Source organism: Ranitomeya imitator, chromosome 7 (assembly GCF_032444005.1).
Source record: "Ranitomeya imitator isolate aRanImi1 chromosome 7, aRanImi1.pri, whole genome shotgun sequence".
NCBI lineage: Eukaryota > Metazoa > Chordata > Amphibia > Anura > Dendrobatidae > Ranitomeya > Ranitomeya imitator.
Genome location: NC_091288.1, coordinates 105,325,144 through 105,347,268, shown reverse-complemented (window position 1 = coordinate 105,347,268; position 22,125 = coordinate 105,325,144).

Genomic DNA, 22,125 nt, shown 5'->3' with positions numbered 1-22,125 from the left:
CCAGCTATAAGTGAACTAGAAACTTCGAGGATCCATGAAAGATTATTTGTTTAGTTTTTGTAAGATATTAGGCAAACGATTTAAGCTAGAAATAGGAAAAATATATATTCCTTAACGTCACTCGGCGGAGCTGTCAACCGCTGTAAGCATGAACTTCTAACTCCATCTGGTAAAGAAGTAGGGATTTCTCTGTAAATATGTATCCCAGATAGGACATATTTGATCTCATTTGAATGCTCACGTTAATCCAAGATGAATGATGGGTTTGTTATGACTCTGACATGTTTTGTAGTGAAGTTATAGAAATTAGAGAAAATAGTTTAAAGTTTAGGTAGAATGTAGAGAGAGGAGGGTCTGGATAAGCCAGCCTTTCTGTGATGTCACTAGCTGCAGGTCTTAAGTTTGTGGCAGGCTCTCAGCTCACTCTTCTTCTTCTTCCTGCTTGCTTGTTTGCTTCTTCTTTTCCTGGAAGAGCTGAGCACGTCCCATGAACTGGGACGTATGGAAAACTGCACTAGCCTGGTTACCTGCCATGCTTTGAACATGTGAGTGTAACTTTTTCTCATTTAATCCCTGTTTATTTCATAATTACCCTTGTACATATTTGCAATTGTCTCATTTGTAACATCTTTATAAAATATTTTTGATAAACCACTGCCTAATTTTTTATGGGATATAATATCATATGTTAGTTCATTCTCCATGCTCTAAACGTACCCTAAGTCTCTTGAAGGGAAATACGCTACTGTTGTGTTGGGTTAGCTTCGGACCCGTTTAATCGAAGCTGGTGGCAGCGAGAGTGTGCTGACTTTTGGGTTATGCTGAAGCGACTGCGGCGTTGATAATTATTGTTCCTGCCTGAGTGGGAGTAGTTTATCGCGTCGCTGCAGCGTGACCAATAGCCAGTACATATCAGGCAGCCTTTCTGGCGACTAATTACCCAGGGTGCAGTACCTAATCTGACCTGAGAGTAAGGGGGCGCCAGAGAGCTGCAAGTGTTAAGTGGAACTGTAAGTGGGATATACATAAATCCCTGCAGTTTGTGGTATATTGAAAGCAGTGGGATACCTAGAATAAGCCCCTGCTGTAAACTAAGAGGTCAATAGCCTTGTGTGTGTTTTCTCATCACATTGTTAGCAGTCGAGGGATACCTAAGATAAGCCCCCCTGCACGTATGATAGCCGTCTGTTGGCCTAAAGTCACCCCGACCCGTGACGTAGGGGTGACGGTCATGGTGTGAATCGTGACGAATTGGTGGCAGCGGTCAGGGAATCCTGACAGCCTGAGTCGTGGAATGCGGTCCCAATTGGTGTAATGACCTGCGGGTGCTGTAGTACAGGATTCCAAATAACCAGGCGGCAGAAGTAGTTGGAAGGCGCACAGAGCCAGAAGCGCCCCGGCCGGTGGCGTCCCTGGATGCACTGCTGAAAAAAATGGCCGACAGTGCTCTGCAGCGTGTGACTTCACAAGGCTTTGGAGCCTTGCTAGGGCAAAAAAACTAACCAACGCATTTCGAGGGACTCCGTCCCTCTTCATCAGGGTTACCGCCCCTTCACTCCCGATTGCCAGATATAGCCGACCCAAGTACTTAACTTGTTAACCCCCAGTGTGATGGACCGAGAAAGGCTGCGGATGCATACTGATTGATCTTAGTGCTAATTTGTGTGCCGGATCTTACCCACCATGTACTGCATTATATTACTAACACAAATAACCTATATAGATTATAAACACAGATGTGCACTAGTACAACAATAAAAAGGGGGGTGGGGGTGTATGGGAACGCTACAGAAAATGTGTGGGAATGCTACAGAAAAAACAAAAAAACAAACAAAATTTCTAAGAGGGGAAGAGAATTTTTTTTTTTTTTAAACTATGATTATTAGTACCTTGAATTAAAAATTGGTATTTAAGATTTAAAATATACTACTGAGTCTAAAATAATTTACGTGCAGAATGAACCGATTTAGCAACAGAAACTTTTATTAATAAATAAAAAATAAAAATAAAATTAAAATATGCTCATGTGTTTATGAATACACTCTATGATCTATTAAGCACGCTGATAATTGAATAAATAATAACCAATGGTAAAAGCAATTTAAATACTAGACTGCTTTAACCCCTTAGTGACAGAGCCAATTTGGTACTTAATGACCGAGCCAATTTTTGCAATTCTGACCACTGTCACTTTATGAGGTTATAACTCTGGAACTCTTCAACGGATCCCGCTGATTCTGAGATTGTTTTTTCGTGGCATATTGTACTTCATGTTAGTGGTAACATTTCTTCGATATTACTTGCGATTATTTATGAAAAAAACGGAAATATGGCGAAAATTTTTAAAATTTTGCAATTTTCAAACTTTGTATTTTTATGCCCTTAAATCAGAGAGATATGTCACGAAAAATAGTTAATAAATAACATTTCCCACATGTCTACTTTACATCAGCACAATTTTGGAAACAAAATTTTTTTTTGTTAGGGAGTTATAAGGGTTAAAAGTTGACCAGCAATTTCTCATTTTTACAACACCATTTTTTTTTAGGGACCACATCACATTTGAAGTCATTTTGAGGGGTCTATATGATAGAAAATAATGAAGTGTGACACTATTCTAAAAACTACACCCCTCAAGGTTCTCAAAACCACATTCAAGAAGTTTATTAACCCTTTACGTGCTTCACAGGAACTGAAACAATGTGGAAGGAAAAAATGAACATTTAACTTTTTTTTGCAAACATCTTAATTCAGAACCATTTTTTTTATTTTCACAAGTGTAAAAACAGAAATGTAACCATAAATTTTGTTATGCAATTTCTCCTGAATACGCCAATACCCCATATGTGGGGGTAAACCACTGTTAGGGCGCACCGCAGAACTTAGAAGTGAAGGAGCGCCGTTTGACTTTTTCAATGCAGAATTGGCTGGAATTGAGATCGGACGCCATGTCACGTTTAGAGAGCCCCTGATGTGCCTAAACAGTGGAAACCCCCCACAAGTGACACCATTTTGGAAACTAGACCCCTTAAGGAACTTATCTAGATGTGTGGCGAGCACTTTGAACCCCCAAGTGCTTCACAGAAGTTTATAACGTAGAGCCGTGAAAATAAAAAAATCGCTTTTGTTTACACAAAAATGATCTTTTTGCCCACAAATTCTTATTTTCACAAGGGTAACAGGAGAAATTAGACCACAAAAGTTGTTGTGCGATTTCTCCTGAATACGTCGATACCCCATATGTGAGGGTAAACCACTGTTTGGGCGCACCGCAGAGCTTGGAAGTGAAGGAGCGCCGTTTTACTTTTTCAATGTAGAATTGGCTGGAATTGAGATTGGACGCCATGTCGCGTTTGGAGAGCCCCTGATGTGCCTAAACAGTGGAAACCCCCCACAAGTGACACCATTTTGGAAACTAGACCCCTTAAGGAACTTATCTAGATGTGTGGCGAGCACTTTGAACCCCCATGTGCTTCACAGAAGTTTATAACGTAGAGCCGTGAAAAAAAAAATCGCATTTTTTCTACAAAAATGATTTTTTGCCCACAAATTTTTATTTTCACAAGGGTAACAGGAGAAATTAGACCACAAAAGTTGTTGTGCAATTTCTCCTGAGTACGCTGATACCCAATATGTGGGGGTAAACCACTGTTAGGGCGCACCGCAGAGCTTGGAAGAGAAGGAGTGCCGTTTTACTTTTTCAATGTAGAATTGGCTGGAATTGAGATCGGACGCCATGTCGCGTTTGGAGAGCCCCTGATGTGCCTAAACAGTAGAAATCCCCCACAAGTGACCCCATTTTGGAAACTAGACCCCCCATGGAACTTATCTAGATGTGTGGTGAGAACCTTGAATGCCCAAGTGCTTCACAGAAGTTTATAATGCAGAGCCGTGAAAATAAAAAATATTTTTTTTTTCCACAAAAAAGATATTGTAGCCCCCAAGTTTTTATTTTTACAAGGGTAACAAGAGAAATTGGACCCCAAAAGTTGTTGTCCAATTTGTCTTGAGTATGCTGGTACCCCATATGTGGGGGTAAACCACTGTTTGGGCGCACGGCAGAGCTCGGAAGGAAGGAGCGCCGTTTTGGAATGCAGACTTTGATAGAATGGTCTGCGGGTATTATGTTGCATTTGCAGAGCCCCTGATGTACCTAACCAGTAGAAACCCTCCACAAGTGACCCCATTTTGGAAACTAGACCCCCCAAGGAACTTATCTAGATGTGTGGTGAGAACTTTGAATGCCCAAGTGCTTCACAGAAGTTTAGAATGCAGAGTCGTGAAAATAAAAAATATTTTTTTTTTCACAAAAAAGATTTTGTAGCCCCCAAGTTTTTATTTTCACAAGGGTAACAGGAGAAATTGGACTGCAATAGTTGTTGTCCAATTTATCCCGAGTACGCTGATGTGCCATATGTGGGGGTAAACCACTGTTTGGGCGCACGGCAGAGCTCGGAAGGGAAGGAGCGCCTTTTTGGAATGCAGACTTTGATAGAATGGTCTGTGGGCATTATGTTGCGATTGCAGAGCCCCTGATATACCTAAACTGTAGTAACCCCCCACAAGTGACCCCATTTTGGAAACTAGACCCCCCAAGGAACTTATCTAGATGTGTGGTGAGAACTTTGAATGCCCAAGTGCTTCACAGAAGTTTAGAATGCAGAGTCGTGAAAATAAAAAATATTTTTTTTTTTCACAAAAAAGATTTTGTAGCCCCCAAGTTTTTATTTTCACAAGGGTAACAAGAGAAATTGGACCCCAGAAGTTGTTGTCCAATTTATCCCGAGTACGCTGATGCCCCATATGTGGGGGTAACCCACTGTTTGGGCGCACGGCAGAGCTCAGAAGGGAGGGAGCACCATTTGACTTTTTGAGCGCAAAATTGGCTGTCGTGTTTGGAGACCCCCTGATGTACCTAAACAGTGGAAACCCCCCAATTCTAGCTCCAACCCCTAACCCTAATCCCAACCTGATCCATAATCCTAATCACTAACCCTAACCATAATCACAACCCTTACCCCAAAACAACCCTAATGTCAACCCTAACCATAACCCTAATCAAAACCCTAAATCCAACACACCCCTAATCCTAATCTCAACCCTAACCTCAAACCTAACCCTAATCCCAATACACCCCTAATCACAACCCTAACCTTAACCCTAATCCCAAGCGTAACCCTAATGCCAACCCTAACCCTAATACCAACCCTAATCCAAACCCTAAACCTAATCCCAGCTCTAACCCTAACTTTAGCCCCAACCCTAGCCCTAACTTTAGCCCCAACCCTAACCCTAGCCCTAAGGCTACTTTCACACTTGCGTTGTTTGGCATTCCGTCGCAATCCGTCGTTTTGGACAAGAAACGGATCCTGCAAATGTGCCCGCAGGATGCGTTTTTTGCCCATAGTATTGCCGACGGATCGTGACGGATGGCCACACGTCGCGTCCGTCGTGCACTGGATCAGTTGTGTTTTGGCGGAGCGTCGGCACAAAAAAACGTTCAATGAAACGTTTTTTTGTACGTCGCATCCGCCATTTCTGACCGCGCATGCGTGGCCGTAACTCCGCCCCCTCCTCCCCAGGACATAGAATGGGCAGCGGATGTGTTGAAAAACTACAGCTGCTGCCCACGTTGTGCACAATTTTCACAACGTGCGTCGGTATGTCGGGCCGACGCATTGCGACGGCCCCGTACCGACGTAAGTGTGAAAGAAGCCTAACCCTAAATTTAGCCCCAACCCTAACCCTAAATTTAGCCCCAACCCTAACCCTAAATTTAGCCCCAACCCTACCCCTAACCTAACCCTACCCCTAACCTAACCCTAACCTAACCCTAGCCGTAACCCTACCCCTAACCTAACCCTACCCCTACCCTAACCCTACCCCTAACCCTACCCCTAACCCTACCCCTAACCTAACCCTAACCCTACCCTACCCCTAACCCTACCCCTAACCCTACCCCTAACCCTACCCCTAACCCTACCCCTAACCCTACCCCTAACCCTACCCCTAACCCTAACCTACCCCTAACCCTACCCCTAACCCTAACCCTACCCCTAACCCTAACCCTAATTTTAGCCCTAACCGCTGTTCTCCTGCCGGCCGGCAGATGGAGACAGATGGCGGGCGCACTGGGCATGCGTCCGCCATGTTCTTCTGCCGGCGGCCAGGAGGAGCAGCAAGAGGATCCAGGGACCTAGGTGAGTATGCTAGGGTCTCCGAATCCCCCTATTTCTCTGTCCTCTGATGTGCGATCACATCAGAGGACAGAGAATTACACTTTACTTTTTTTTTTTTTTTTTTGCGGTCGCCGGTAAACAGTTAATTACCGGCGATCGCAAAACAGGGGTCGCTAAAACCGACCCCCGATCATGCTCTTTGGGGTCTCGGCTACCCCAGGCAGCCGAGACCCCAAAGATTCTCCCGGTGCCGGCCGGCGGGCGCACTGCGCATGTGCCCGCCATTTTGAAGATGGCGGCGCCCACCGGGAGACACGAGGAGCATCGGGGGAGCTAGGTGAGTATTGGGGGGCCTCCTGGGACCCTTTTTCTCTGTCCTCCGATGTGCGATCACATCGGAGGACAGAGAAATTAAAAAGAGATCGCTTTTTTTTTTTTTTTTTGCGATCGCCGGTAAACGGTTAATTACCGGCGATCGCAAATGCGGGGAGGGTTAAAAACCCCCCGAATCATGTTCTCTGGGGTCTCGGCTACCCTCGGCAGCCGAGACCCCGGAGAAAATCGGCCTGTGGGGGGCGCTATACACTTTTTCCACAGCGCCGTTAATTAACGGCGCTGTGGTTTAAGTACCCTTAGCGGCCGCCGTTAAAAGGCGTATCGGCGGTCGCTAAGGGGTTAAACAAGCCCTTCCAGGCTTAAATCATTTTATGTATATTTTTTACTAAAAACTACAAAAAATACTTGCATAAAAATCTTCCAAAAATACTTGCATAAAAATCTTCCAAAAAATGCTGAAGCCTAAACAATTTTTTTTTTTTGGGGGGGGAGGAGGTTGTACTTTAAAATACAAAAAATGCCCAAGGATCTCCCAACTACTACTTATTAAAACGCATATAGCTCCAGCTCATAGTTAAGGCCTTTAGGGGCCAAACTGTTTGAAGTAAAAATCCACTGGGATTCAATCCTGGACATTTTCTTAAGGAAGTCTCCCCCTCTTTGATTTTGGGGAACAATCTGTATACCACAAAAATAAACATTCCTCAAGGACTGATTGTGTTTTCCTTAAAATGCCGTGAAAGGGGGTGTCCTACAAATCTTTTTAAATGTTTTTCAAATGCTCCTTAATACGCTCCATGAGGCGTCGTTTGGTGCGGCCTATATATAATTTCCTACACGGGCACTGGATAAAATAGATAACCCCTGTAGAGAAACAGGATATATTTTCTTTGATTTGAAACTCCTTAGTGCCATCTGAGTCAAAAAATGTTACTTGACGAGTTTTCTTAAAAGAAGTATGTAAACATCCAAAACACCCTCCGCATGGTAAAAACCTACATTCGAATGATCAGATGTTTTGGAGCACTTTTTGTTAATTGCTGCTGTAGGGGCTATAAGATTACCCAGTGTTTGAGCTCTTCTATATACAAATCTAGGGTGGACAGGGAAAAGCTCACCTATCACTTTATCTTTCTGTAAAAGCGGCCAGTGTTTACGGATGATATGAGCAAATTTATTATATCCCGCATGAAACTGTGTCACAAATGGCAAAGAGTAAACCTGTTCCGATAAGTTAGTGTTTCCCGAGTCCTTATTTCCTATTTGCTTAAGTAAAGAACCCCTAGCCGTTTAAGCCAGCTCATGTTGTGTTTTCTCCAGTAGAGGCCTGGGGTACCCCTTCTCCAGAAATTTCTTGGTTAAAAAGTTGGCTTCCATATTATAGTCCTCAATCGTCGAGCAATTGCGCCTAATCCTAGTATATTGTCCTTTCGGTATATTTGTAAGCCAACCGGAAGGTGGCAGTGTCACGCTCACGCCCTGACTGGTGGGCGTGAGCTCGGGGGGTTTGTGGCCCCACTGAGCCACAAACCAGACTACCCTGGAAGGGGCGTGACTATGACAGCTGCCTGGGTTTTCACTGGAGCCTCTTATGGTGAGGACAGGCTTGTGCAGCAGGCAGCTGCCAGGTGCTACTCCAGGGTGGTGTCTGGCTGTGGCTGCTGATCCCACTTGGGAGACAGGAACACCAGGATTGGTGCGGGCATTAGGCAGGACTGGCAGAAGAGCACGGCTGGAACACAGACGAGTAGGCTGGCACGGCTGAGACAGGGCTGGCAGAGACACGGCACAGAACTCAGGGCTGGCAGAGACACGGCAGGAAACAGGACTGGCTAGGACAGCAGGAACACAGGACTGGAAGGCAGGGCAGGAACGGCAGGACTGGCAGGAACACAGGATTGGGAGGCACTGCAGAGAACACAGGACTGGAAGGCAGGGCAGGAACGGCAGGACTGGCAGGAACACAGGATACACAGGACTGGTTGATGAGGTGTATGAATCAGGCTGCACTCAGATGACACCCGAGTGCAGTCCTATTGTGAGAGTGATGAAGGAACAGGTAGGGACCTGTACACACAGAAGATGCAGGTACGGAAACAAGCCAGAAGGAAAGGAGAATGAAGAAACAGGTAGGGACCTGTTCACACAGGAGGTGCAGGAAAGGAAACAAGCAGAAAGGAATGAGGTATGAAGAAACAGGTAGGGACCTGTTCACACAGGAGGACCAAGTAACAAGTAGAAGGTGGAACTAAGAAAAGAGAAGGAGAAGGCAGAGCCAAGGGCGGAGACGCTGGAGGCGGAGCCAAGAGCGGAGACGCTGGAGGCGGAGCCAAGAGCGGAGACGCTGGAGGCGGAGGCAAGAGCGGAGATGCTGGAGGCGGAGCCAAGAGCGGAGACGCTGGAGGCGGAGCCAAGAGCGGAGACGCTGGAGGCGGAGACGCTGGAGGCGGAGCCAAGAGCGGAGACGCTGGAGGCGAAGCCAAGAGCGGAGACGCTGGAGGCGGAGCCAAGAGCGGAGATGCTGGAGGCGGAGCCAAGAACGGAGACGCTGGAGGCGGAGCCAAAAGCAGAGACGGAGCCAAGTGCAGAAACACAGGAGGCGGAGCCAGATAGAACCGCAAAGAGCGGAGCAACAGAGCAAAGCCAGAGAGTGCGAAGCAAGGTCTGAGTGCAGAGCCGCAAGAGTGCGGAGTGAAAGCAGACAGAAAACACAAGGAAAGAAAGCAGGGAAGGAAGCCACAGACAAGGAGACCGAGAAAAGACAAAGTACAGACAAGGCAATAGAACAAGACACAGGGACAAAGACACAGGGACCAGGATATTCTGCCTGCTGTAGGGCGGACTACAAGAACAAGGCAAAAGCACAGAGAAAAGCTCAGAGGGAGAAACTCAGAGCAAGGCCAGGCAAACTCAGCAGCTAAACACTAACTGAGCTAACACATTGCACATGCCCAGAGCACAGGGTGGAGCTGCACTATATACAGGAGGCCTCTTGGTAATTGGTCAGGAACTGATTAGACAGGTGCACCCGATTCCTATAAGAACCAGAGAGTTCAGGCGCCGGCCCCCAATACACATAGCCATGAGGCATGCACAGAGCAGAGACACAGAACATGGAGCTGGCATTAAAGAGAAAGCACATCATGGCCTGGAGCAGTGGGTAAGATTGTGTGAGAGATGTGAGGCCATGCTGTGATGCCAGCAGAGTTGTTACAGGCAGCTGGTAAGATTTATAAAACTATTGGAATCAACCACTTTCCGGTGGCATTTGGTGCACAATTGGTCGTTTTCCACATAAATAGTGAGATCCAGGAAATTTACTTCAACAGGACTTGTGTGGGATGTAAATTCCAGGCCGTAAGAGTTGTTATTAAGCCCCAAATTTATTGTTGTACTAGTGCACAACTGTGTTTATAATCTATATAGGTCATTTGTGATAGTAATGAAATGTAGTACATGGCAAGTACGATCTGGCACACAAATTAACACTAAAATCAACGCTCATAGTCTATATAGGTTATTTGTGTTAGTAATATAATGCAGTACATGGTGGGTAAGATCCGGCACACAAATTAGCACTAAGATCAATTAGTATGCAGTCGCAGCCTTTCTCGGTCCATCACACTGGGGGTTAACAGGTTAAGTAATTGGGTCGGCTATATCTGGCAACCGGCAGTGAAGGGGCGGCAACCCTGACGAAGAGGGACGGAGTCCCTCAAAATGCGTTGGTTAGTTTTTTTGCCCCAGCAAGGCTCCGTAGCCTCGTGACGTCACATGCTGCAGAGCACTGTCGGCTATTTTTTTCAGCCGCGCATCCAGGGACGCAACCGGCCGTAGCGCTTCTGGCTCTGCGCGCCTTCCAACTACTCCTGCCGTCTGGTTATTTGGAATTCTGTACTACAGCACCCGCAGGTCATTACACCAATTGGGACCGCATTCCACGACTCAGGCAAAGAGTAAGTGTTCATTAATTTCACTTATGACCGCTACTAGCAGCATTAGTTCCGGTACTAGTGGTTTGTTGGCACACTAGTTTTTCAAGGAGGCAAAATCCCGAATTTTCAGCCTGCTTTGCAATTTTAGCGCGATACCTCATTTTTTGTTTTAAAAAAAATAATGATGAGTTGACTGCTAGCATTGAGATCGAGTGTTCGCTATGTAGCGAGCTGGGACCAGGGCCGTGGTCATGGCCGACAGTAATCCTTATATCACCCAATGGCCCCTTCCCTTCTGAGCACCTCAGAGCTGCTCCTCTATACCATCTGGGTTCTCCTGGTACGGGTTTATTTCCTCTGCAGACGGTTCCATAAATAAAGAGTCACAGTCCAGCTTCACTTTAACTTCAAGTCTTTTACTCAGCACGACATCATCCAGGGCACAATCAATCGCAGCAATTGGCAACGCTTTCCCTTGCCTCTTCTCTCTGCCACTAAGCCTGTCCCCGGAATGGACCATCTCTTCCGGTCCCTCAGTGTCCTCAATGCCCAGAATTTCTGCTTCTCGTGGGGGTATTCTCTGCCATTTCGCGCCGGTCCTAAGAATAGCGGCCCATGCAAAATCTGCCAGATCTTTGATTACTTGCTCCTGTTCTGCTTAGCCTTCTTCCTCAGTGCTACAGCCCCAGTCACTCTGCGTGGGCTAGCTCTGCTGCTGCTGTACTCTCTTCTGTACTCTGGCCCCCTGGATGCCATGATGAGGCAGCTGCGGTGGAGGCTTGAGGGGCAGAAGCTGTGTGGGAATCTGACCGACCAAGCTCGGTTCAGCGTGTAGTTCCACCTCCTCTGGTGTGCACAGGGTCACAGCCACCGCATAATAGCCCAGAGGGCAATATTGTTTGTAGAAGGAGACCCAATCCCCTTCTTCCAGGGGTCTCCCAAACTTTACTGAGGCGGCTTTCACATAAATTTTCTGACGGGTCCCGACTTCACGGATGAAGCCAAAACCTCGGCCCAACTCCACATAGACCAACTGACCAAAGGTGCGGCGCTTGGCCATAGTGCCACATCCTGGCTGGCGCACTTGGCCCACACCTCCTTCTCTCTCTTTTTCTTCTGTTCCACCAGGCCAGCTATCCAGGCCAGCTGGTCGGGAGAAGGAAACAGGCCCTCAGTGACATGGGCAGGACATATGGCTCCCTGGGACGCCTGTGTGCTCGTGATGTGCCTTCCTTCCAAAACCCGGCGAGCCGTCGTATGACCCGGGACTTCCGACTCTTCTGGCACAGGTCGGTCGGCCGCGGCAGGGGTGAACGACTTGGGTCAAGCTCCGGGAGCAGACAATGGGGAAAGGGTCTCACTCTCTTAGGGCACGGGTCGAGGTACACTCACCGTCTCGGGTTGCCATCTCCAGACCACGACCTCTCCACGACCGCTGTATCTTTCCACAGAGGTGGTGTGGACTGATCTTTCCAGAAGTAGTTCTGGCTTCGGCCTTGCTTCCAGTTCAAGCTCCTGTTGGCGTGAAGACTCTGGTCCCAAAATATGTTTTGGCACTGGACCCGGGGACTCCCGACAAGGTGTAACTTGCTCCACAGGGCCTTGCCGCTTCAGCTCTTCAAGGCAATGTACGGTCTCAGGCAGCCGCCGGAATCCCCCAGCTACAGGTAAGGATACCGCTTCCCACTCCTTACCATTCCATTGCACAGGTTGGGTCTGCTCTTTCCCCTCCCGTCATCTCCATTCTAGATGGCTCACTCCTCCGCAGCTCAGTGTGCAGGACTGATGCATTGCCGCCGGTGCCGGATCGCATAATGGCACCGCACAGCTGCATCCATGATTTTCTTCTGGGCCCCATCCGTTCCAGGGTGGGGTCACTTCCAGTCGCTCCATCCATTTTCTCTCCAGTTGTCTCAAGAAGTGTGGGCTAGGTGTCTTCGGCACATTCTCCAGAGGCGCCGCCTGAAGGGTCTTTGCGCCATTTCCATGCAGTAAAGCCACGAAGGGTGCAAACACAGCTGAGACCGCCCACTTTGGCGCCATGCTCTGCCACCTCAGCTGCCATCTTAGTCATATCAGTCCTCTGTAAATTTGTAGTCACATCCAGGTTTCTTGTCACCTCCAGGGCATCTGTTCTTCCTGGAGTCTCGGCTTTGGTCACATCCAGTATAATCTCTTCTTTCTTCTCCTCCGCTTCAACTTCACTGCCATATGGAGAAGTGAGATCTTGCTGACTACGCCAAGTGTAGCGAGCTGGGGCCAGGGCCGTGGTCATGGCCGACAGTAATCTTTATATCACCCGCTGGCCCCTTCCCTTCTGAGTACTTCGGAGCTGATCCTTTATGCCATCTGGGTTCTCCTGGTATGGGGTTATTTCCTCTGCAGACAGTTCCACAAATAAAGAGTCACAGTCTGGCTTCACTTTAACTTGAACTCTTTTACTCAGCATGACATCATCCAAGGCACAATCAATCACAGCAATTGGCAACGCTTTCCCTTGCCTCTTCTCTCTGCCACTAAGCCTGTCCCTGGGATGGGCTGTATCATCCTGTCCTTCAGTGTCCTCAATGCCCAGAATTTCTGCTTCTCGTGGGGATATTCTCTGCCGTTTTGCCCCGGGCCTAAGAATAGGAGCCCGCACAAAAATCTGCCACATGTTGGATTACTTGCTCCTGTCCTGCTTAGCCTTCTTCCTCAGTGCTACAGCCCCAGTCACTCTGCGTGGGGTAGCTCTGCTGCTGCTGTACTCTCTTCTGTGCTCTGGCCCCCTGGATGCTAGATGCTGGGCCCCACTCTTCAAGAATGTTTTGTGGCACGGTGTTGCCCTGGGCTAAACAGCCCTAGTGCACTACACAGGCGCCCCAGCACCAAATAACTTAAACCGGGAAGACCTAACTTGTTTATCCCACCAAGTCCCTCCTACAGTTAACTATTTACTTGAACTAACTTCACTATCTATGAGCTATGAATATGCCCCCCATCTAGTGGCCGACCTGGGGTAGTACACTGTCCCTATCCAATAATAATAATAATAATAATCTTTATTTTTATATAGCGCTAACATATTCCGCAGCGCTTTACAGTTTGCACACATTATCATCACTGTCCCCGATGGGGCTCACAATCTAAATTCCCTATCAGTATGTCTTTGGAATGTGGGAGGAAACCGGAGTGCCCGGAGGAAACCCACGCAAACACGGAGAGAACATACAAACTCTTTGCAGATGTTGTCCTTGGTGGGGTTCGAACCCAGGACTCCAGCGCTGCAAGGCTGTAGTGCTAACCACTGCGCCACCGTGCCGCCCTATCCAATGAACATAAAAACATTAAACAGTATTAGGACAAAGGCTATACATGCAGAGCAAAGAAACAAATAATCAATTATACATGTCCTACATTTTACAGTAGATGGTAATACACGTAGCTGTGTAGCAATACCATTAAGTAACTAGTGGTAATACACCTTAGTGGTGTAGCAGTACCAATAAATAAACATCCATTACAAACAAATTTTCCTTATCCCCTTGCAGCTACTCATGTTTGCAACGGGTGCTCGGGTATGTACTGAGAATTGCAACAGCAGAGGGGTTTTTCCTATTGCTTCATTTTGATCACTGTGATAGACCTTATCACAGTAATCAAAAGCCATTAATTGGTATGTCACCCCCATGTATCATCCCCTTAGTTGGATTAATTTGTTTTTTATTTTATAATTTTTATTTCTTTCTTTATTTGCCATTGGGGTTAGGATTGGGCTTAGGGTTAGGGTTGGGCTTATGGTTGAGCTTAAGGTTAAGGTTGGGCTTAGAGTTAGGGTCAGGCATAGGGATAAGCTTGAGATTTTGGTTAGCCTTAGGAGTAGGATTTGGTTTATGGTTAGGCTTAGGCTTAGGGTTGGCCTAAGGGTTATAATTGAGGTTAGAGTTAGGGTTGGGCTTAGGATTTTTTCAAAAGTTTAAAAAAAATGATGATATGGCTAGTGTTGAGAGTGAGTGCTCACTACTTGACTTTGAATCAGGTGCTCAGGTTTGCACCAAGATTCGCAGTAGAGGGGTTTTTCCTATTGGTTCATTTTGATCATTGTGATAGACCTTATCGCAGTAGATCAAAAGCCAATAATTAGTATGTCACCCCCCTTGTGTCATTCTCTTAGAATCATTTTTTTTATAACTAAAATTTCTTTAATTTTTTTCCATTAGGGTTAGAAATCCGCTTAGGGTTAAGGTTAGGGTTGGGCTTAGAGATGGTTTTAGGCTTAGGATTTTTTTAAAAATAGCTAAAAAGGAAATGATGATGATATGATGACTACTGTTGAGTATTCACCACTCGAGTTTGCATCGGGTGCTCGGGTACGAAATGAGCATCGCAACAGCAGAGGTATTTCTTCTATTGGTACATTTTGATTACTGTGATAGATGTTATCACAGTGTCCAAAAGCCAATAATTAGAATGTCACCCCCCCTTGTTATTCTCTTAGTCAGATTATTATTTTAGCATTTTCGTTTCTTTAATTTTTTGCCATTATGGCTTGGGTTGGGCTTATCGTCAGGCTTGGGCTTATGGTTGGGCTTAGGGTTAAAGTTGGGCTTAGTGTGTGTTGGGCTTAGGGTTGGGATTGGGGTTAGGGCTCAGGTTAGGGTTAACGTTGGGCTTAGGATTTTTTTCAAAAGTTAACAAAATGATGATTATAAGACTAGTATTGAGCGCGGGTGCTCGTTACTCGAGTTTGTATCGGGTGGGCGGGTATGCACCTAGTATTGCAACAGCAGAGATGTTTTTCCTATTGGTTCATTTTTATCACTGTGATAGACCTTATCATAGTGATCAAAAGCCAAAAATTAGTATTTAATCAAATTAATTTTTATTTATTTTATAATTTTTTATTTCTTTCATTTTTTGCCATTAGTTTAGGGTTAGGCTTAGGGGTAGGGTTGGGCTTACGATTGGGCTTAGGTTTAGGGTTAGGGTTATGGTTGGACTTAGGGTTAGAGTTATGGTTGGGTTTATGGTTAGGTTTAGGGTTAGTGTTGAGCTTAAGGTTGGACTTAGATTTAGGGTTATGTTTAGGGTTGAGTTTAGGGTTAGGATTGCGCTTAAGCTTAGGGTTTTTTCAAAAGTAAAAAAAAATGCTGATTTGATGACTTGTGTTGTGCTCACTACTCGAGTTTACAACATGTGCTCAGGTATGCACCGAGCAGCGCAACAGCAGAGCTGTTTTTCCTATTTGTTTATTTTGATCACTGTGATAGACCTTATCACAGTGATCAAAAGCCAGTAATTAGTATGCCACTCCTTTGTGTCATTCCCTTAGTCAGATTATTTTTTAATTGAATTTATTATTTTTATTTCATTCACTTTTTTGCCATGAGGGTTAAGGTTGGGCTTAGCATTAATGGCTAGGCATAGGGTTAGGGTTGGGCTTAGTTTTTTTCAAAATTTTAAAGTTTGATGATCATATAATATGACAACTAGTGCTGAGCGCAAGTGTTCGCTACTTAAGTTTGCAACGGGTTCATTTTTTGCCATTAGGGTTAGGGTTGAGCTTTTGGTTAGGGTTGTGCTTAGGGTTTGGGTTGGGCTTTGCTTTAGGGTTGGGCTTATGATTGGGCTAAGGTTTAGAGTTAAGGTTAGGGTTTGGCTTAGGCTTAGGATTTTTTCATAAGTTAATAAAAATCATGACGACTACTCGAGTTTACATCGGGTGCTCGGGCACTCACGGAGTATCGGAACTGCAGAGTTATTTTTCCTATTTATTCATGTTGATCATTGTGATAGATGTTATCACAGAGATCAAAAGACAAAAATTAGTATCCCGTGTTATGCTCTTAGATTAACTTTTTTTTATTTTAGCATTATCTTTTCTTGCTATTAGGATTTCGGTTGGGCTTAGGGTTAGGGCTTAGGGTTGGGTTATTGCTGAGGTTAGGTTTGGGATTGGGCTTAGGCTTTTTTTTGAGTGAAAAAAGATGACGAAATGACAATTAGTCTTGAGTGCAAGTGCTCACCACTCGAGTTTGCATCGGATGTTCGGGTATGCACCGAGTATCGCGGGGGCTCGAGTCAGATGCTCGACTCTTCGCTCCGCATGTTTTGTGGCTGTTAGATAACAAAAAAAACATGAAGGAATTGCCTGCCATACAGGACATACCCCGCATGTTTTTTGGGGGTCTCTAGCAGCCGCAAAACACGAGGGGCAGAGCAGAAACTCAAGCATCTCACTCGAATACCCAAAATACTCGGTGCATACCCAAGCACCCGATGCAAACTCGAGTAGAGAGTACTTGCACTCACTAATGACTAGAGATGGGCAAAACCGAACAGTAAAGTTTGGGGTAAATACTGAACACCTAGTATTCTGAACCCAAACATGGTCTGTTTCCCACGTTGTCATCTGTTTGACAGCGCAAGAAACATCGACAGCTCTGATCGTCAGCCAGATCAGTACCACTAGTCTGAAATCCACAGTTCCCACTCTGTAAAAGGTTAACTCCAGTCACGGGCATTGTCTGGTGAGAGAGTACTACTAATGCCTGCTGTCGCTGATAACAGCGAGAGCAGGCACCGCTGATTGGAGTATTCATCACCCGGTGCCTGTGCTATAAATAAATAAATACATTTAAAAAATGACGTTGGGTCTCTTCTATTTTTGATAACCAGCGCATCAAAACTGACAGCTGCGGCTGCAACCCTCAGCTGTCAACTTTATCATAGCTGGTTATCAAGAGTAGAGGGGTCCCACGCCATTTTTTTAAATTATTTTTTATTTGCCCGGCTCTTCCCAGTTGCCCTCTTGCAATGGTAAGTGGGGTGATACTTGTGGGGTTGATATCAGCTGTTTTGTGACCGCTGACATCAAGCCAAAGGTTAGTGAAGGAGAGGTGTCTATATGACGCCCCCATTACTAACCCCATAGTTAGATTGTAAAAAAAAAGGACAGCCAGAATAAAATCCTTTAGTTAAAATAATGACACTGACTCCTTTTTTTGAAATAAAAAGCACAATTATACTCAGCTTTAAGCCTAATCCATTGAAGCCCATGTCACTTGTAAAAGACAAAAAAATAATAAACAACCATAATGCTCACCTTTACGCTTAATCCAGCAATGCCCATGTGACCTGTAAAAGAAGAGAAATAATAAACAACCATATCCGTCACATGTCCCATGAGAAGATAACCCATACTGTCTCATGACAATCCATATGATTTGGAGAGCAAACACATGCGTGACTGCTCTCTTTGCCAGTCGGCTCACACTGAGACAAGAGTGTAGTCATGCTCATGCAGTGTGTAGCGCTGAGATGCCATGAGAAAGGTCACAGAAGTTCATAGCTGATGAACTTCAGTAACCTCACTTATGGCACCGCTCAATTAGGTATAAAGGCGAGTAGAACTGTTTTTTTTTATTTCAAATAAAGGTGCCAGTGTCTTTATTTCAATTAAAGGATTTTATTCTGGCTGCGTCCTGTTTACAATCTAACTATAGGGTTAGTAATGGAGGTTCTCCATTACTAACCTGTGGGCTTGATGTTAGCAGCCATAAAACATCTCACATCAACCCCACAACTAGGGTTGAGCGAAACGGGTCGAACATTTTCAAAAGTCGCCGACTTTTGGCTAAGTCGGGGTTTCATGAAACCCGATCCGACCCCTGTGCGGGGTCGGCCATGCGGTACGCGACTTTCGCGCCAAAGTCGCGTTTCAATGACGCGAAAAGCGCCATTTCTCAGCCAATGAAGGTAAACGCAGAGTGTGGGCAGCGTGATGACATAGGTCCTGGTCCCCACCATCTTAGAGAAGGGCATTGCAGTGATTGGCTTGCTGTCTGCGACGTCACAGGGGCTATAAAGAGGCGTTCCCGCCGACCGCCATCTTACTGCTGCTGATCTGAGCTTAGGGAGAGGTTGCTGCCGCTTTGTCAGAAGCAGGGATAGCGTTAGGCAGGGTCCATTAACCACAAAACCGCTTGTGCTGCAGCGATTTGCACTGTCCAACACCACCCTCGGTGTGCAGGGACAGTGGAAGTTTTTTTTTTTTTTTTTTTCCCCTCAGCGCTGTAGCTCATTGGGCTGCCCTAGAAGGCTCCCTGATAGCTGCATTGCTGTGTGTACGCCGCTGTGCAAACCAACTGCTTTTTTCAAAGCACAAATCCTCTTGTTCCTTCCTTTCTGCACAGCTATCTTTTTTGTTTGTCCACACTTTTTATTTCATTTGTGCATCAGTCCACTCCTTATTGCTGCCTGCCATACCTGGCTGAGATTACTGCAGGGAGATAGTAGCTGCCTGCCATACCTGGCTGAGATTACTGCAGGCAGGGAGATAGTAATTGTAGGACATTCCCTGTTTTTTTTTTTTTTTTTTTTTTTTGGTGGGAGATTAAGATTGGCAATTTGGCATTTCTGCTAGAGTGCCATCCCTGTGTGTGCCATCTCTCTCACATAGTGGGCCATAGAAAGCCTTTTCATTTTTCTGTATTTTTTTTTGTGGGGTGTATAAATTCTCCCTGATAAAAATACAGTGGGAGATTAATATTGGCCTTTGGGCTTGTGTGCCAGTCCTGAGTGTGCCATCTCTCTCACAAATAGTGGGCCATAGAAAGCCTATTTATTTTTTTTTTTGGTTTTATAAATTCTCCCTGAAAAAAAGGGAGATTAATATTGGCCTCTGGGCTTGTGTGCCAGTCCTGAGCGTGCCATCTGTGCCAGCCCTGAGCGTGCCATCTCTCTCACAAATAGTGGGCCATAGAAAGCCTATTTAATTTTTTTTTTTGTTTTATAAATTTTCCCTGAAAAAAGGGAGATTAATATTGGCCTCTGGGCTTGTGTGCCAGTTGTGAGCGTGCCATCTGTGCCAGTCCTGAGCGTGCCATCTCTCTCACAAATAGTGGGCCATAGAAAGCCTATTTAAATATTTTTTTGGTTTTATAAATTCTCCCAGAAAAAAAGGGAGATTAATATTGGCCTCTGGGCTTGTGTGCCAGTCCTGAGCGTGCCATCTGTGCCAGCCAGCCCTGAGCGTGCCATCTCTCTCACAAATAGTGGGCCATAGAAAGCCTATTTAATTTTTTTTTTTGTTTTATCAATTTTCCCTGAAAAAAGGGAGATTAATATTGGCCTCTGGGCTTGTGTGCCAGTTGTGAGCGTGCCATCTGTGCCAGTCCTGAGCGTGCCATCTCTCTCACAAATAGTGGGCCATAGAAAGCCTATTTAAATATTTTTTTGGTTTTATAAATTCTCCCAGAAAAAAAGGGAGATTAATATTGGCCTCTGGGCTTGTGTGCCAGTCCTGAGCGTGCCATCTGTGCCAGCCAGCCCTGAGCGTGCCATCTCTCTCACAAATAGTGGGCCATAGAAAGCCTATTTAATTTTTTTTTTTGTTTTATCAATTTTCCCTGAAAAAAGGGAGATTAATATTGGCCTCTGGGCTTGTGTGCCAGTTGTGAGCGTGCCATCTGTGCCAGTCCTGAGCGTGCCATCTCTCTCACAAATAGTGGGCCATAGAAAGCCTATTTAAATATTTTTTTGGTTTTATAAATTCTCCCAGAAAAAAAGGGAGATTAATATTGGCCTCTGGGCTTCTGTGCCAGTCCTGAGCGTGCCATCTGTGCCAGTCCTGAGCGTCCCATCTCTCTCACAAATAGTGGGCCATAGAAAGCCTATTTTATTTTTTTTTTGGGTTTCAGAAATTCTCCCTGGAAAAAAAAAGGGAGATTAATATTGCCCTTTGGGCTTGTGTGCCAGTACTAAGCGTTCCATCTCTCTCTCTCTCTCAGTCAGTGGGCCATAGAACGCATATTTTTGGTTTTATTTGTTTTCTAAATTCTCCCTGAAAAAATCATTTTATTTTATTTGGTTTCTAAATTCTTCCTGATAAAATCATATTTTTTTTATTATTTTTATTTCTAAAGTCTCCCTGAAAAAAAAAAAAAAAAAACAACCAAAAAAACAGTGGGAGATTAATATTGGCCTTTCTGCTTGTGTGCCAGTCTTGACTCCTGGGTGTGCCATCTCTCTCTCTCTCTCTCTCTCTCTCTCTCTCTCTCCAATTGTGGTCCATAGAAAGCCTATATTTTTTTTCCTTGATTTGGGTTCTAAAATCTACCAGAGAAAATAACTACATCAATCATTGGTAGAAAAATATTGGCCTCTGGGTTTGTGTGCCACTCCTGACTCCTGTGTGCGTCATCTCTCAGTCAGTGGGCCATAGAACGCCTATTTTTGTTTTTATTTGTTTTATAAATTCTCCCTGAAAAAATCATTTTATTTTATTTGGTTTCTAAATTCTTCCTGATAAAATCATATTTTTTTTATTATTTTTTTTTCTAAAGTCTCCCTGAAAAAAAAAAAAAAAAAAAAAAAAAAAAAAAAAACAGTGGGAGATTAATATTGGCCTTTCTGCTTGTGTGCCAGTCTTGACTCCTGGGTGTGCCATCTCTCTCTCTCTCTCTCTCCAATTGTGGTCCATAGAAAGCCTACATTTTTTTTCCTTGATTTGGGTTCCAAAATCTACCAGAGAAAATAACTCAATCAATCATTGGTAGAAAAATATTGGCCTCTGGGCTTGTGTGCCACTCCTGATTCCTGTGTGCGTCATCTCTCACTCAGTGGCCCATAGAAAGCATATAGTTTGTTACATTTGTTTTCTAAATTCTCCCTGCAAAAATCTATTTTTATTTTTTTGGGGGGTTTCTAAAGTGTTCCTGAAAAAAATAAAAATAAAAAAAAAATAATAGTGTGACATTAATATTAACATTTGTGCTTCAGTGACAGTCCTGCGTGTGGGGCATCTCTCTAATTTGCAGCCACCAAAAAAAGAGTGTGTAACATTGGGCCTGATTTTCGCTGTGGTCTCACCAACCTGTAAAGGGGTAGCTAAATCATACTGAAGTTATAGCTCACCGTGTAAGTTGTGTGACTGCAACAAATAACGTTAGTTTGGTTACGTTTTTAAAACAATGAGGAAGTCTAGTGGAAGAGGTCGTGGCCGGGGGCGTTCATTGTCAGCTGGTAATGAGGGTAGTGGTAGTGGTGGAGCATCAGGTGGTCGTGGGGGAAAAAATATTGCACCTAAGTCTGGAGCTGTGGAGCCAGGTTCGTCGTCCGGCTACACAAGGCCTCGAACGCTCCCTTTTCTGGGATTAGGAAAACCGCTTTTAAAGCCGGAGCAGCAAGAGCAAGTTTTGGCTTATCTTGCTGACTCAGCCTCTAGCTCTTTTGCCTCATCTCGTGAAACTGGTAAAAGTAAAAGCAGCGCGTCGTTAGTGGATGTTCACGGTCAGGGACAAGTCACTTCCTTGTCCTCTTCAGCAAAAACAACAACAGAGAAGAATGCAGCAGGCGACACAACGGGTTACTCCATGGAGCTCTTTACACATACCGTCCCTGGCTTAGAAAGTGAAGCAGTTAACAGTCCATGCCCATTACAAATTGAATCTGACATGGAGTGCACTGACGCACAGCCACAGCCAGACTACTATGCTGGTCCTTTGACTCAGACCACAACATTGCCCTCGCAGGGTGCTGATCAAGAATCAGACCCTGATGAGACTATGTTGCCCCATCACGAACGCTATACCACCGAACGACACGGTGACACAGACGAAGTTGCGCAGGAGGTACAAGAAGAGTTATTAGATGACCCAGTTCTTGACCCCGATTGGCAGCCATTGGGGGAACAG